Source organism: Schistocerca piceifrons, chromosome X (genome assembly GCF_021461385.2).
Source record: "Schistocerca piceifrons isolate TAMUIC-IGC-003096 chromosome X, iqSchPice1.1, whole genome shotgun sequence".
Classification (NCBI taxonomy): domain Eukaryota; kingdom Metazoa; phylum Arthropoda; class Insecta; order Orthoptera; family Acrididae; genus Schistocerca; species Schistocerca piceifrons.
In genome coordinates, this window is record NC_060149.1 from 960841762 (window position 1) to 960859281 (window position 17520).

At 41.1% G+C, this 17520-nt stretch overlaps 1 pseudogene; it reads left to right on the forward strand.

Annotated features, from left to right (window-relative positions):
- Positions 1 to 17520, forward strand: part of LOC124722811 — a 57376-nt pseudogene that overhangs the window by 28349 nt on the left and 11507 nt on the right.

Sequence of the window (17520 nt, forward strand, 5' to 3'; positions counted from 1 at the left end):
CATTGGTAGAACATTACGCAGGCAATCAGCATACATTGCACCATTTAGATTGCCATCGATAAAATGGGGGCCAATTATCCTTCCTCCCTTAATGCCACACCATACATTAACCTGCCAAGGTCGCTGCTGTTCCACTTGTCACTGCCATCGTAGATTTTCCGTTGGCCAATAGTGCATATTATGGCAGTTTAGGTTACCGCTGCTGGTGAATGATGCTTCATCGCTAAATAGAACGCATGCAAAAAATCTTTCATCATCCTGTAATTTCTCTTGTGCCCTGTAGCAGAACTGTACATGACGTTCAATGTCATCGCCATGCAATTCCTGGTGCATAGAAATATGGTACGGGTGCAATCGATGTTGATGTAGCATTCTCAACACCGACGTTTTTGAGATTCCCAATTCTTGCGCAATTTGTCTGCTACTGATGTGTGGATTAGCTGCCCCAGCAGCTAAAACACCTACTAGGGCATCATCATCTTTTGTTGCAGGTCGTGGTTGGTGTTTCACATGTGGCTGGACACTTCCTGTTTCCTTAAATAATGTAACTATCCGGCGAATGGTCCGGACACTTCGATGATGTCGTCCAGGATACCGAGCAGCATACATAGCACACGCCCCTTGGGATTTTGATCACAATAACCATACATCAACACGATATCGACCTTTTCCGCAATTGGTAAACGGTCCAATTTAACACGGGTAATGTATCACGAAGCAAATACCGTCCGCACTGGCAGAATGTTATGTGATACCACATACTTATATGTTTGTGACTATTACAGCAGCTGGCCAGAGTGGCAGAGCAGTGCTAGGCACTACAGTCTGGAAACGCGCGACCGCTACGGTCGCAGGTTCGAATCCTGCCTCGGGCATGGATGTGTGTGATGTCCTTAGGTTAGTTAGGTTTAAGTATTTCTAAGTTCTAGGGGACTGATGACCTCAGAAGTTAAGTCCCATAGTGCTCAGAGCCATTTGAACCATTTTTGACTATTACAGCCCCATCTATCACAAAGCGAAAAAAGTGGTCCAGCTAAAACATTCATATTTCTTTACGTACTACATGAATATGTAATAAAAAATGGGGATTCCTATTTTTAAAAAATGCAGTTGATATGAGTTTGACCTATGGCAGCGCCATCTAGCAGGCCAACCATAGCGCCATCTGGTTTCTCCCTTCAAGCTAGACGAATTTTGTTCTTTGTAGTTTTTTCATTTGATGCTTATTTCGTGAGATATTTGACCCGGTCACTATCAATGGACTACCCTGTAGAAAGCTGTGGATTGCTTTGTTATGATGGTTAAGTTATGTGTTTGTATTGGTAGCAGTGTCAAAAATAGTATCGTATCTTTTCATAGTATAAACATGCTTTGTATATCGAAGTGCTAACGTTTTTCCGAGGAAAAGTGACGAATAGACTGGTAAATCTCTCAAAAAGTATGACTCCAAAATGAAGTGTTTTTAAGAAATGTGGGTTTCATGGTAATAAAATTTTGAATAAAGAGAAACATTGTATTCAGCATGTGGTGTGTGAAGTTACAGACAATGAAATACTGGCAAACTCATGAGTATCTAGAGAAACACCCATTAGTGCTTCGAAGATTAAAATAAAACATAGTGATAACACAGTTATCTCAAAACAAACCTCATGTAAACGGTAGGTTAGGTTATATTCTCATACATTTACACATCCTAATAGGGATGTTATGTGAATGTGTGTGCTGTATGTATGTGGAGGGCCAGTTAGTTTACATGAAGACATTGAGGTATCAAATGGACTAGCCAGGAAACTTATCATTAATTCTGCCAGTTGTAAATATACTCATTCATTTTGGAGTTCTGATAAGTGTAAAGATAATTATTTTAAAATAAATATTAGGTGGTCTTATGGATTGAGAGCTATTGGCAAAGGACACACTGCAGCAGAAACAATGTGTGTCGTGATGTATATGCCACGCCCACTTTGTAAAATGGACAAGTATGCAGGATTTATTGGAGCTGCTGTGAAATCAGCTGCATGTGAGTCAATTAAGGGTGCTGCAAATGAAGCTGCTGAAATAAACGATGGTATGATTGACATATCAGTAGCTTTTGGGGCACTTGGTAGAAGTGCAGCTGCAGTTCTAAGAATTCTGTTGCTACAGTGACCAGTGTGGATAAAATTTATAATCGATCTGTAAACTAAAGGGGAGTGTGTTACACTAAGTTCTTAGGTTAGACAGACTCAAATAAATATAACAGTGTAGTAGCCACTCAGCCTTATGGTGAGAAGCTTATCACAGAAATGGAATGTGTTGGTCATGTCCAGAAGAGGATGGGTACCAGATTGAGAAAATTGAAACAAAGTTTGAGAGACAAGAAACTTTCAGGTGGTAAGACCATAAGAAGCAGGCTGACAGACAACATGATTGATGAACTACAACAGTATTATGAGATTGCCATTAGAAATAATACTGAGGATTTGTTGAAAATGAAGCAGGCAGTATGGGCTACCTTCTTCCAGAGACTGTCAGCTGATGATAAACCAGTACACCATCTTTGCCCTCCTGGATCTGGTTCATGGTGCAATTACCGCAATGCCCAGTACTCAAACAGGTCATACAGCCATAAACATTCTATCCCAGCAGCAGTTGTGGATATCATAAAACCTGTTTACTGAGACCTGGCAATCCTGAATTATTGAAGAAGTGTCTGCATTGTCAGACTCAAAATCCCAATGAGTCGTTCAATAATCTTATAGTGTCAGTGTCATCGTAACTGCCGTCTGCGTCACGTCTGCTGTGCAGCGAGCTACGCTAGTTTAAGTGTTAACTCTATTTTTCTTACTTGTCACTTCTTCTTCCGTGTGTTTTTGCTTTTAGGAAGCTTTAATTGTCGAGTGCTAGTAATAGTGTTCCATAGATTTTGTGTTTGTTTTGAATACAGTCAGAGAGAGTCCGTTTAGTCAGCCATAGTGCCAGTAGTGCTAGTGTTTGTTTTGAATACAGTCCAGAGACAGGTAGTGCTATTTTCATTGTTTTCTACAGGAAGTATCTAGTAACCACAATTTAGTCAACTATCAGCCGCCTTTAGTGAATTAGCAGTCTAGTTATAAGTTGATTAACTCTCTACAGTAAATTGATTTCTTAGGATGGATAGGATGTGAGACTGCTGTGTACGGACACAGGAGGAGCTGGCCACTGTTCGCGAACAGCTGAACGTGTTGATGGCCGTGGTTAGCCGTCTTCTGGCTGCTGCCTCGGAGTGTAGTGGCAATGGGGAGTCTGGTGCGTTGCATGGTACACCCCAGGTGTTACATGCTTCACCCACTGACCCTGCTGTTGACACATCTTTGCGGGTACCGGGCGCGGTTGGGCCACTCTGTTCGCAAGGGGAGTGGCGGGTTCAGCGGCGTTTGTGGCGCACGAGGCGGAGGGTCAGTGTGGAGGCTGGCCGTGTGGCATCGTCCGTTCTGCCTGTGAGTGGACATGTGGCCACTCCTTCAGCAAGTTCCGAGCAGGCACATGGGGGGGAGGGGTTTATTAGTTATTGGGAGCTCCAACGTTAGGCGGGTGATGGAGCCCCTTAGGGAAATAGCGGAAAAGTCGGGGAAGAAGGTCGGTGTTTACTCTGTCTGCTTGCCGGGGGTCTCATCCGAGATGTGGAGGAGGCCGTGCTGGCAGTGATAGAGAGCACTGGGTGCACCCGACTGCAAATTGTTGCTCATGTCGGCACCAATGACTCCTGCCGTCTGGATTCAGAGGTCATCCTCAGTTCTTACAGGCAGTTAGCAGAGTTGGTGAAGGCGGAAAGCCTCGTGGGGTGGAATCTGAGCTAACTATTTGCAGTATCGTTCCCAGAAACGATAGTGGTCCTCTGGTTTGGAGCCGAGTGGAAGGCTTAAACCAAGGGCTCAGACCACTCTGCGGAGATCTGGGGTGCAAATTTCTCGACCTCCGCTATCGGGTGGAGAAATGTAGGGTCCCCCTGAATAGGTCACGTGTGCACTACATGCAGGAAGCAGCTACAAGTGTAGTGGAGTATGTGTGGAGTGCACATGTGGGTTTTTTAGGTTAGAGAATTCCCTCCCTAGGCCCGAAAAGACACCTCCTGAGATGCGGAAAGGTAGGAATAGACAAAATGCAACAGGGAATAACAATATTAATGTGCTAATAGTAAACTGCAGGAGCGTCTATAGAAAGGTCCCAGAACTGCTCTGATTAATAAACGGTCACAATGCCCACATAGTACTAGGGACAGAAAGTTGGCTGAAACCAAATGTAAACAGTAATGAAATTCTAAACTCAGATTGGAATGTATACCGCAGAGACAGGCTGGACAGTGAAGGGGGAGGCATGTTTAAAGCGATAAGAAATGCAATAGTATCGAAGGAAATTGACGGAGATCCGAAATGTGAAATAATTTGGGTGAAGGTCACGGTTAAAGCAGGCTCAGACATGGTAATTGGATGTCTCTATAGGCCCCCTGGCTCAGCAGCTGTTGTGGCTGAGCACCTGAAGGATAATTTGGAAAATATTTCGAGTAGATTTGCCCACCATGTTATAGTTCTGGGTGGAGATTTTAATTTGCCGGATACAGACTGGGAGACTCAAACTTTCATAACGGGTGGCAGGGGCAAAGAATCCAGTGAAATTTTTTAAGAGCTTTATCTGAAAACTACCTTGAGCAGTTAAACAGAGAACCGACTCGTGGCGATAACATATTAGACCTTCTAGTGACAAACAGACCTGAACTATTTGAAACAGTTAATGCAGAACAGGGAATCAGCGATCATAAAGCAGTTGCTGCATCGATGATTTCAGCCGTAAATAGAAATATTAAAAAAGGTACGAAGATTTTTCTGGTTAGCAAAAGTGACAAAAATCAGATTTCAGAGTACCTGACGGCTCAACACAAAAGTTTTGTTTTAAGTACAGATGGTGTTGAGGATCAGTGGACAAAGTTCAAAATCATCGTACAATATGTGTTAGATGAGTATGTGCCAAGCAAGATCGTAAGAGATGGAAAAGAGCCAGCGTGGTACAACAACCGAGTTAGAAATCTGCTGCGGAAGCAAAGGGAACTTCACAGCAAACATAAACATAGCCAACACCTTGCAGACAAACAAAAATTACGCGAAGCGAAATGTAATGTGAGGAGGGCCATGCGAGAGGTGTTAAATGAATTCGAAAGTAAAGTTCTATGTACTGACTTGGCAGAAAATCCTAAGAAATTTTGCTCTTATGTCAAAGCGGTAGGTGGATCAAAACAAAATGTCCAGACACTCTGTGACCAAAAAGGTACTGAAACAGAGGATGATGGACTAAAGGCCGAAATACTAAATGTCTTTTTCCAAAGCTGTTTCACAGAGGAAGACTGCACTGTAGTTCCTTCTCTAGATTGTCGCACAGGTGACAAAATGGTAGATATTGAAATAGATGACAGAGGGATAGAGAAACAATTAAAATCACTCAAAAGAGGAAAGGCCGCTGGACCTGATGGGATACCAGTTCAGTTTTACACAGAGTATGCGAAGGAACTTGTCCCCCTTCTTGCAGCAGTGTACCGTAGGTCTCTACAAGAGCATAGCATTCCAAAGAATTGGAAAAGGGCACAGGTCATCCCCGTTTTCAAGAAGGGACGTCGAACAGAAGTGCAGAACTGTAGACCTATATCTCTAACATCGATCAGTTGTAGAATTTTAGAACATGTATTATGTTCGAGTATTATGACTTTTCTGTAAACTAGAAATCTACTCTGTAGGAATCAGCATGGGTTTCGAAAAAGACGATCGGGTGAAACCCAGCTCGTGCTATTCGTCCACAGGACTCAGAGGGCCATAGACACGGGTTCCCAGGTAGATGCTGTGTTTCTTGACTTCCGCAAGGCGTTCGATACAGTTCCCCGCAATCGTTTAATGAACAAAGTAAGAGCATATGGACTATCAGACCAATTATGTGATTGGATTGAAGAGTTGCTAGATAACAGAATGCATCATGTCATTCTCAAGGGAGAGAAGTCTTCCGAAGTAAGAGTGATTTCAGGTGTGCTGCGGGGGATTGTCGTAGGACCGTTGCTATTCACAATATACATAAATGACCTTGTGAATGACATCGGAAGTTCACTGGGGCTTTTTGCGGATGATGCTGTGATATTGAGATGTTGCAACAGTGAAAAATTGTACTGAAATGCAGGATGATCTGCAGCGAATTGATGAATGGTGCAGGGAATGGCAATTGAATCTCAATGTAGACAAGTGTAATGTGCTGCGAATACATAGAAAGAAATATCCCATATTGTTTAGCTACAATATAGCAGGTCAGCAATTGGAAGCAGTTAATTCCATAAATTATCTGGGAGTATGCATTAGGAGTGATTTAAAATGGAATGATCATATAAAGTTGATCGTCGGTAAATCAGATGCCAGACTGAGATTCAGTGGAAGAATCCTAAGGAAATGCAATCCGAAAACAAAGGAATTAGGTTACAGTACACTTGTTCGCCCACTGTTTGAATACTGCTCAGCAGTGTGGGATCCATACCAGATAGGGTTGATAGAAGAGATAGAGAAGATCCAACAGAGAGCAGCATGCTTCGTTATAGGATCATTTAGTAATCGTGAAAGTGTTACGGAGATGTTAGGTAAACTCCAGTGGAAGACTCTGCAGGAGAGACGCTCAGTAGCTCGGTACGGGTTTTTGTTGAAGTTTCGAAAACATACCTTCACCGAGGAGTCAAGCAGTATATTGCTCCCTCCTACGTATATCTCGCGAAGAGACCATGAGGATAAAATGAGAGGGATTAGAGCCCGCACAGAGGCATACCGACAATCCTTCTTTCCACGAACAATACGAGACTGGAATAGAAGGGAGAACCAATAGAGGTACTCAAGGTACCCTACACCGTCAGGTGGCTTGAGGAGTATGGATGTAGATGTAGATGTAGACCAAAAAATGTTTTTCTCGTAATGAAGACACTAAAGTGGGGGTCAGTTATGCTGTTATTGCTTTTAATGATGGCAACATTGGTAGCGTGAAAGTGCTACAACATATGGGAATTAATTCTGGAGCAAACTGCATCAGAGAATTTGAATGGATGGACAAGGTTTGCATTGGTAAAGCAAAGTATGCAGCACAGTTGGCCACTACGGAGTCCAGAAAGAAGAAAACAAGAAAAAACTTAAAAAAGATCAAGAGGATGATATACAGTATGGTGCAGGGTGCTTCTGAGTGACTAAAAATAAAATGTTAAGCATATATTGAGTTACAGTCTATTAAAACTTTAAAAACTCTTCCTGAAAATTTACATTTTCTCTTGCATTTTTCCCTAAATCTCAGAAACTACATCGAGTAGCGAATTCAAATTTTCAGGGAGTAATAACATACGTATCCTGAGTCTTCTTAACTAAAAGAAAAACATAATGTGTATAAATAAAATGATTTAGAATAACATACAAAAAAGTACACAAAATTTTAACTGTGTAATTAAAAAATTGTATTTCCAAAAGCAGTGGCTGAAATGCAATTATTGTAAGACTCAGAACATATAGTTTAATGTGCTGTAAAAGTTTCTTGTCAATGGCTACAGTTGTTCCTGAAATACGGGGAAGTTAAGTCACTAAATTTAACATTGTCAGGATAGGGCGTTCAAACTCCCCTTAATGCACGTTTTCTCCTTCCTCCACTTGGTGAGCGACACATTTATAGTATTTTCACAACAGCAGTAGCTATTTTCTTACAATTTCTTTTTGCCGGCATATTATGTCCCGGGCTTCAAGGGATGTGTGGGATTTATTACCTCAATGAGTGAACACTTCTGTGGCACGTGCAACCGTTTACGGATAACAGCTGATGGCAATTTGGAGGTGTGTCTCTTTGGGAATTCAGAGATATCTCTCAGGTGAGTGATGAAACATAGAATAATCGTGTCCAAGTGAAAATTCATGTGAGGAAACCATAAAATTACTAGAAGACTGACAGACTGATCAGTATTTTACCTTCAGGAGGTGAAATTCCAACTTTATCCCTCTTTCCTCTCTCATGAAGAAACTGATAGTTCCAAATGCTGAGTATAGAATAATACTTTTAAACTGTTTGCCATGCACATTAGGTATGTGGTTGGTATATGGAAGAGATAAACTGCAGTTAAATCCAGCAGGTATGAAACGAGTAATCTTTTCTTGAAGTTTTCAGCTTGCACCCTCCTCCCTCCCAGACATACAAACCAGATACCTCTAGCTAAATAATTTGTGAGTATATATAATTTGCCTCTGTCAACATCATGTTACACTAACCTATTTGTGAGATTAAATTAAAGGAAAGTAATCAGGACTGGAAATTATGTAAAGACATTTTTAGCTATGTCCCTAGGTTGTAATAAAGTTAACACAGTATTTCTGTCCATGTGATGGTAACTATGATTCGCCAGCCACCGTTGCCAAGCGGTTCTAGGCGCTTCAGTCCAGAACCGCGCGACTGCTATGGTCGCAGGTTTGAATCCTGCCTTGGCTCAGATGTTAAGTCCCATAGTGCCCAGAGCCATTTGAACTGTGATTCATGATTATCAGAGTCTATATGTTCCAAATAAAAATTGGAACTTCCTGTATATAAATGTACAAATTATTAGACAATGGGACCAACAACTGACACTTTTAAATTGATGACTAGACTAAGAGATTAATAATAGGAAAAAAACTGCAAGATACTTTGGCGATAAGTTTGTTTCAGGACAAGGTACAAGGGGTGGGGGGTGAGAAGAATCAGCTCTCTCTTTGTGAGCATAACAGAAATCCTTTATCAACCCAAGGTAAAATAAGATATAAAAATACAGGGTCAAACAATTAAGTATCTTAAAAACCAAATGACTAATAAAATTGAAAGCTAAGAAAAGTAAGTTCGTAGTAAGTAGGGTGAAACACAGGGGGCTGCAACATATTGCCATTGTTGTTTGACTTGTCTATCAAAGAAAAAAGAAATGGATCAAAACAAAATAAAAGTGAGAATGGAAATGTATCAGAAGCAGATAGGAATAAGCAAGGAACATATTCTTTAATAAATAAAAAAAAAAACTGACGTGTGAGGCAGATGTTCCTACAATTTTATGTTCAAAGCACAGCAGTCTGTGAAAGCAAAATATTTATGACATTGAAAAAAGAAAATCAGTGAGTGAAAAGTGTGTGTAGGTGAATTGTGGTGAAAGACTGGATATTGGAACTTCTGTTAGGCTGCCCAGTATTAGTTAACTTGGTAGTAAAGGAGCAAGTTTGCAAGGGCAGATAACTGTTTGACTACGTAAAATAGAGTGGGAGTATGGAAAAGCTAGTCCAAGATAGGATGAAAAAGATAACAGCAACTTAAAAAATGAATTGTTAAGTTACCATGAACCCCATTCCAATCTAGTGAATGCAGTGGTTGACAATATCTTGTGACATTCGCCTATAAGGCTCAAACAATAATTGCTAAATAAAAATACAAAATGTTGACAAGACTGTATCTAAGCTGTCACTCTCTTTTGAAACAAGGGTGTTTAAACCAACAAACATGCAGGAAAGCAGGGACAACTCGCACACTAGAGAAGGATGGGCAGTATCATTGAAGGAGTGAGCATAAACCGTGTGGAATATGTGTGGTACAAGAAATGATAGTAAGGAAAAAAAAGAAGAAGAAGAAGAAGAAGAGGAAAAATGTTGATCTGGAAACAAGGGAATAAAAATTTGCCACGTGAAGAGACAATATGGTACTGTGCTGATGAGTGTGTACAAGTGGTGATATACAATATACATTGATAAAGGAACTCTGCATTGGGCCCAGAAGACCACGCAATGCTCTTCGAGAGATGTTCTCTACTATATATCTATGGAGAGTTAAGGGGTCAGTATACAACTCTCCAGGCTGTTATCAACTTCCAGAAGTTGAAGACACTACTTCTCACTTGAGTAGCTCCTCAGCTGGAACTACAAGCAGTGTGTACCCTATTCCAGTCTGTCCACCGAGCAGAATTTCCCGGCTCTACAAGGAATTGAACCCGATCCCTTTCTATGGCACGCCTGTGGTATACTGACTGCATAGCTGTGGCAAGAGTCATAATATACACTTGTGAACAATTGAGTTATAACTATTCTGTTTATTGGGGAGAGAGTATGTATATTGCCACCGTGAATGAAATAGTTTAGTGTATCGTAACTGGAATGTATTCAGACCTCGTACTTGTGTGAGAGCGCAGTGTTGTAGACACTTGTAGTGTTTGTCTTAGCATGAACTAACTGGTGAGCCTTACTTTCTAGTATTTTTAATTATATATCATTACTGGTGCCTCTGGCACTTTTGTGTTGCAATAGCTTGCGATAGCAAACATTGAGTCAACCATGGTTTTTGGATTAGAAGTAGAGGTCAGCTGGGTTGACATTGGGAATAGAGTGATGGGAAGTGGACAATAAGCAGTTATATCGAAGGGTGCATTATTTGATATGTTAAGGTTAATTACAAAATGTGGAGTGGAGAATTTTTCACGTTGAGCAGAAGTAAGTTTACAGGACCAGATGTCAAATTACACATGATCAGTGTGAATCCCTATAGTCAGCATGAACACTGGCACACAGAATAATTTATAGGTAGCCTTGCTGTATATAAAAAATCAGATTTGTGCTGAACTGTCATGAACAAACTGTCACTTCTCTGGAATAAATAGACTCTGATTTGTTAATTACATCTGTGTAAATGAAAAATATAGGAAAAGGTAGAGTGCTGCTTACTGTAGAGGAGACATGTTACATTGTAGACAGGCACAATTAAAAAGGCACTTACACAAAGGTTTCGGCCACAGCCTTTATCAGCAAAAGAGATACAGAGAAACACACACATTCATACACACAGGCAAGCACATGTCACACACATATGACTGCCAACTCCAGCAGCTTGCCTCTAGCTGCTGGACTTGGCAGTTTTTTTTTCTCTGTGTGTGTGTGCGTGCGTGCGTGCACACGCGGTGTGCTTGCTTGTGTGTTGTGCCTGTGTGCAACTTTGTGTTCTTTATGGTAAATAGTGATCTATCTTTCCCTGCACTGTTGATATTCCTACCTGGAATTTCCATTGTTTAATCAGTGTAAATAAGAAGGGCACAGTTACATATATTCTGTCACTTGAAGACTAATACATGAAGTCAGTGGACATTATTTTTTATTGCAGAGGATCTTTGTCACCACTAATTATTAATTTTGTGTGCCAGTTAATTAGACATGGTTTCATCCTTTCCTGGATGTGCCCTTTTTGTTAAATCTTCCTTCAAAAGATCTGATTTACTTCAAGTTAATAAACCTGAGTATTCTGAAAAAGGAGGTGCAGCTTACAGCTGCAGTGTGACAGTTGATCACAGGGTGATTTTATCACTGCCATATCCTGGGTACCCATGGCTCGAGACACTTATTCTATAAGGGTGTGTAGTCATTGGGCTTTCTTGTACCACAGTGTCAAAGGTGTAATGTGAGCAGATTTATTCAAGGAAAATACTACCACAATCAGCAGAGTGAACTGCTATGGGCAACAGGATATCATTGACAGGGGTTACCACTGACTAGCATGGCTTTAGCAGTGAACAGGTGGGCCACAATGTAGCAAATGACTCACCAACTCAGTGACAGTCAATAAACAGTAACCATTCATGCCACTGGGAACTGTCACCTCTTTGTGGGATACAAAGATGCAATCTGCACACTGCTCGTCGCAGTTACAAAGATTAGCATTGGTTCGGAACAGCACCAGGGGATGCTCGAAGCATGCAGGAAGGTCGTCTGTCTGATGATTTGCGGTACATATTGCCAAGGTGGCAGGGTGCAAAATAAGGAGTGATCAAAAAACTTCCATTTGAAGGCGGCATAGTTCAGATCAGTATGCCACACACACACACACACACACACACACACACACACACACACACATACACACATATCCATCCGCACATATACCCTGCTTGTGTCTGTATATGTGCGGATGGATATATGTGTGGGTGTGTGTATGTGTGTGTGTGTGTGTGTGTGTGTGTGTGTGTGTGTGTGCGAGTGTATACCTGTCCTTCCCCCCCCCCCCCCCCCCCGCCCCCTAAGGTAAGTCTTTCCACCCCCAGGTTTGGAATGACTCCTTAACCTCTCTTAAAACCCACATCCTTTCGTCTTTCCCTCTCCTTCCCTCTTTCCTGATGAAGCAACTGTGGGTTGCGAAAGCATGAATTTTGTGTGTGTGTTTGTTTGTGTGTCTATCAACATACCAATGCTTTCGTTTGGTATGTTACATCATCTTTGTTTTTAGATATGTTTTTCCCATTTGGAATGTTTCCCTGTATTATATTATATATCAGTGCTTTCCTCTCCCACAACTATCCTGCAGACCTTGTCCACAAACAGATCTCCCAAGCAATACATTCCTCCCCACCCAACAACAATGTTACTACCCCCAGACCACACAGAAGCATCCCCCTTGTCACCCAATATTATCCTGTCCCAAATACATCAACTAATTACTCCGCCACGGATATGAATTTTCAAGTCAAGCCCTGAAATGAGATCATCCCTTGACAATATTCTCCCCACACCACACAGAGTTGCCTTTTGCCGACCCCCTAACCTCTGTAACTTCCTTGTCAAACCCTACAATATTCCCAGACCACCTTCTTTACCCAGCGGTTCCTACCCCTGTAACCGACCCTGATGCAAAACCTGCCCCTTGCATCCCCCCACAACCAACTACTCCAGCCCCGCTACTGGTAAAACATACACAACTCAAGGCAGGCCCACATGTGAGACAACACGTCACTTATCAGCTGACATGCCTGCACTGCACAGCCTTTTACATTGGTATGACGACAACTAAACTGGCTGAGCGCATGAATGGGCACAGACGAACTGTCCGCCTAGGAGATGTCCAATACCCAGTAGCGGAGCATGCCCTCCAGCATAATTCTAGGGACCTAGGAACCTGCTACACCATATGTGCCATTTGGCTTCTCCCACCCAACACCAGTACCTCGGAACTGCGGAGATGGGAACTTGCACTCCAACACATCCTTTCATCCCGCCATCCCCCTAGACTGAACCTATGTTAACCAACCTCACTCCCATTTACTCTTTAGTCTTCTCCTCTTTCCCTTTCCTCTTTAGCCATTCATGCATCTTTTCATCCAACATAGTTGCATTTATCTTTATACTATGTACCTCTTTACTTCTGTATTCATCCTCCTTGGTTTGAAGCTGGCACAGTAATTACAGTAGAATATCTTTGGCTTCCCTCTGACATCCATGCCTCCATCTTTGCTACCCTCCCTGTTTACCTTTCACCTGTTGCTTCATAACCTGGATTGTGAATAACTGAATCCACTTTCCCTTCCTCCCCTTTTTTCCCCTCTCTCCTCCCTGATGAAGGAACGAAGTTCCGAAAGCTAGGATACGTCAATTTTCTGTTCTGTTTTGTGTATCTATCGGCTGTACTGAGCTGGCCAGGCCCTCTATCTCTTTGTTAGCATTTGATTCATATACATAAACACACACACACACACACACACACACACACACACACACACACACGCACACACACAGACAGGGTGATGCGTATTATCATTTAAAAACCTCCAAAGCACTGTATATGACCCTGAGACAAGTAATTTAATACAAGACACATGGAATCACAAATGTTGGATACGATACAAATGTTGGGAAATGTGTCAAAAGCGAATGACAAATGTCACCAGATGATGTACCTTGCCATGCTTGCAATGGTTGAGCCTCTCGGCCTGTCACACTTGATCATCCCAACCCAAGTCAAGTATTCATATCATTGTGGCTACGGACACACATGTGCGACTTTAGTGATGGCATTCGGGATTTGAGTCTTGCATTTGGCAGGCAGTATTCTTTCATTGTGTTAAACAATTATGTATTTATATTGAAGTTTATTATTTTATTTACCGGTCTTGCAGTTTCCTTGATTTCTTGCAAAGTACAGTACAATGAAAACCTACCATATTGCATAACAAGTAGATGAGTATAAACTTCAGAATAGCAGCATTGCCATTAAATGACCTATGTTTTCTTTACTAACTAATGTCTGTAAACAAAAAGAGAAGGGACAGAAACAAAAAACACAAAATCAGAACTGCTTTTGCTTGATTACAGCAGGGACAATAATTTTGTAACATCTACATTTACAACAGATCATATTTACAAAATGTTTTCGAAATTTGCTCTGTTTGCTCAAATGAAAGTATTGCACTGCTCAATCATTCCTTTACACTCAGCCCCAACGGCTGCACATGCTGTGGGGTATGTCATCTGGTTACGTCATATGTTCAGTGTTTATCACCAATTTTTGGGGTATTTTGAAATGTACAAAAAGGCAAATGCAGAAAGTTATCACATTTTGCTGCACATTACCTGCGTCACAGAAAAATAATGTATACAAATCTTCTCAGATTTGCCACTGAATAACTTTGTGCAAGCCTCACAATATTTCACCAACACAACTGTTCGTCATCTTCAGGTAGTGGTGGGTCCTGTCATCACTGCTGCAAGATGTGACTGGTGATATTCGCACAGCAGAATTGAAATTTGTCAGGCTAGAAGCAGGAGTACGAATGTGTGGACAGGCACTCCCAGTTGGATGGAAATGCCATTCATAGTAGCCTTCTGCTTATGTGTTGTGGGCAATGACTGCACTTCTGGACACTCGTGTGGTTAAAAGCTGAATTAACTCTCTGCAAGGTGCTGCATCAGGTCATACATCGGAGGATCTGTTTTCTACTGTGTTAATTTCATAGCAGTCAGTGCTGGATTCTGGGCAGTCCTTAGTCAAAATTCCATATTCCTGTTGGTAAGATTGCCCACCGTATGGATACATGCCTCATTCTTAAAAACACAATCCTAGAGTGATGATGCTGAGGATAAAATTTCAGTCCTCTTGGGAAACGTGTGGTGCCCTGTATTCAGGCAGTGCTCTGCTACCACTAATTTACTGGGTGGCATTTTTGTCAGCGCTGTTGAACACAGTGTTCTTGCACAATGTGAGGTGTCTGCCCTATATAAGATTTCCCATAATGGCATCAGATCTTATATATGATCTGTGTTTTCTAAGGTCAAGATTGTCTTTAACTGAACCCAAACAATTCCTTAGTTTTGCTGGTAGACGAAAAACACACTTGATTCTGTTTCTCTTAGCGATTCTTTCTATTTTTGAAAACATGCCACTGAAATATGCCAAGAAAGCCATTTGCAGTGCTTGTCTAAGTATCTTCATTTACATCCCTACACTGAACTTGCTTTGCTCAGAACACATTGCAAATCTGTTTACAAGAATAATCATTCTGCTGGAACACTGTTCTTAGGTGTTACAGTTCACCAGGCAGACTGTCGGTATCTGAGATTACGTGTGCTCTATGTGCCAGGGAGTGTAAGACACTACCACATTGTGCAGGGTGATGGCAACTTTTGGACCACAAATATAACTCTGCATGTATCAGTTTGCAGTAGAGACTATGCCCCAGTGTTCTGTCAGCTTTTCTTCTAACCGTGACATCCAGGAATGGTAAGCTGCTATCTTATTGTACTTCCACAGTGAACTGAATATTCAGATGGAGCGAGTGCAAATGCTGCAGGAACATAGGTAGTGTCTGTATTATGTGGGCCACACCACAAATGTCTCTTCAGCATTCTGCCAGAAGGAGGAATGTTGGATATTTACTAAGGGAAATAGAGGATCTCCCATGGGAGCACTGTCCACTTGATCAAAGTAGTTGGTGTTACATAAGAAATAGGATGAGGTATGCACATGTTTAAACAGCACCACAATTTCTTTCTCAAACTTGCTGCTAATAACCTCTAATGAGGGCTGCAGGGGCACTTTTGTAAGTAATGATACAACATTTGAGCTAACTAAAAGATCTGAAAGTTCTAGTTTAAGCGTCTTCAGGTATTCTATGAAATCCTCTGAATTCTAAATATGATGGTCATAGTCATCCACATGATAAATTTCAAAGCTGTCACGTGGAAATTGCCAGTTGCATCTTGCAGCAGTGATAGTGGAAATCACCACCACCTGAAGATGCCAAAATGTTGTGTCACTGAAATATTGAGGGAGGGACTTGCATAATGTTATCTGGTGGGGAACCCAAAGTGTTTTTGCAACAGATCTATCAGGCAAGCCTGAAAATTCACATATACTCCAAGCAGTAAGTACCTGTTGTAAAATGGTCACATTAGTGAGCTTGGCAATTAATTAACAGTTTATCAATAAATTTGGCGTCATTTTGCAAGAAATTGTGCTATGTTCCACTACTCCCTCTTCAACAAAACTAATGTCAGTTTCTGCTCCAGCTCTTCAGCCCGAGATCCTATGTATACTCTTGAGCATTTGTGTAAGATACCTGTTTATTTATAAAAATAAAAGTAACTTCTATCATGACTTTCCCATTCTTGTCCAGTGGGTTTGTTATCCTGCTGTTGCCTACTGCAAACTACAGGATTACTGTTGAAGATTTCTGCAAAGTTTTTCTTCCTTTTTAGTGCACCAACATTTCACTGTGTGGTAATTGCCTGGTACTGTTTAACGGGTGTTTTAACTGTTGTTTCAGAGATGCAATACGAAGCAAATGCAGTGAGGATGACTTGCTTGCCATGATTGGGGCAGGAGTGAGTAGAAAGAAGAAACAACATGCAGGTAAGATACATTACAGCAAATGTAACTCTATAGATAGAAAGAAAATTTCTGCTTAACAAGTCATAGCAAACATAAGAGCAAAATAGAACGAAAAACAACAGTGATAGAACCTGTGTTTTTGTGTAAAATTGGATTTAATTTTTTATTTAGTATTCATTCTGATTAATGCCCATTGGTCAACAGTACATTTCAGCCCTAGAATTTGGTTCTGCAAGGTCCACCAGATAACCATATATGGCTGTTGTAACTCCTTTATTGGACTTCAGAAGTTTTCCAGCAACAAATCTTTTTTTTTTTCTTTCTTTCTTTATTTTTTTTCCTTTTTTTAAAAAAAGCTAAAATGCAGAAAACATCGTAAAGGAAACACTCACAGAAAAGCATCAGTGTCCTTGAAACAATGGAAACTCCAGTAGGAATATCAACAATGTTGGAAAAGACAAATTACTACTTACTGATGAAGGCTGTGGCTGAAAGCTTTATGTAAGTGTCTTTTAATTCTGCCCATCTGCAGCCTAAGGTATCTTCTTTATGGTAAGTAACAGTCTGTCTTTTCCTTCATTATTCATTAGTGTTCTTTGCTTTTATTGCTGTTTAGCAAGCATCGTGTGGTATATAAGGGATGTGAATAGCGTCAGATGTTGAATATCACTCTGGAGGATATGAAGGTGCTGCATATTGGTGTAGACAGCATTATCTGATGAGAGTTTGAAAGAAACCTCATTGTGGATGTCCATTTGGTCGCCTGGTTAAACCTTGCAACATTTGTATTTTTTGAGTATTTGGATATGACAGTGGCCTGATGTTGGAAAGTAAGGGCATACTCATAATCAATGTTCCAGTTGACTA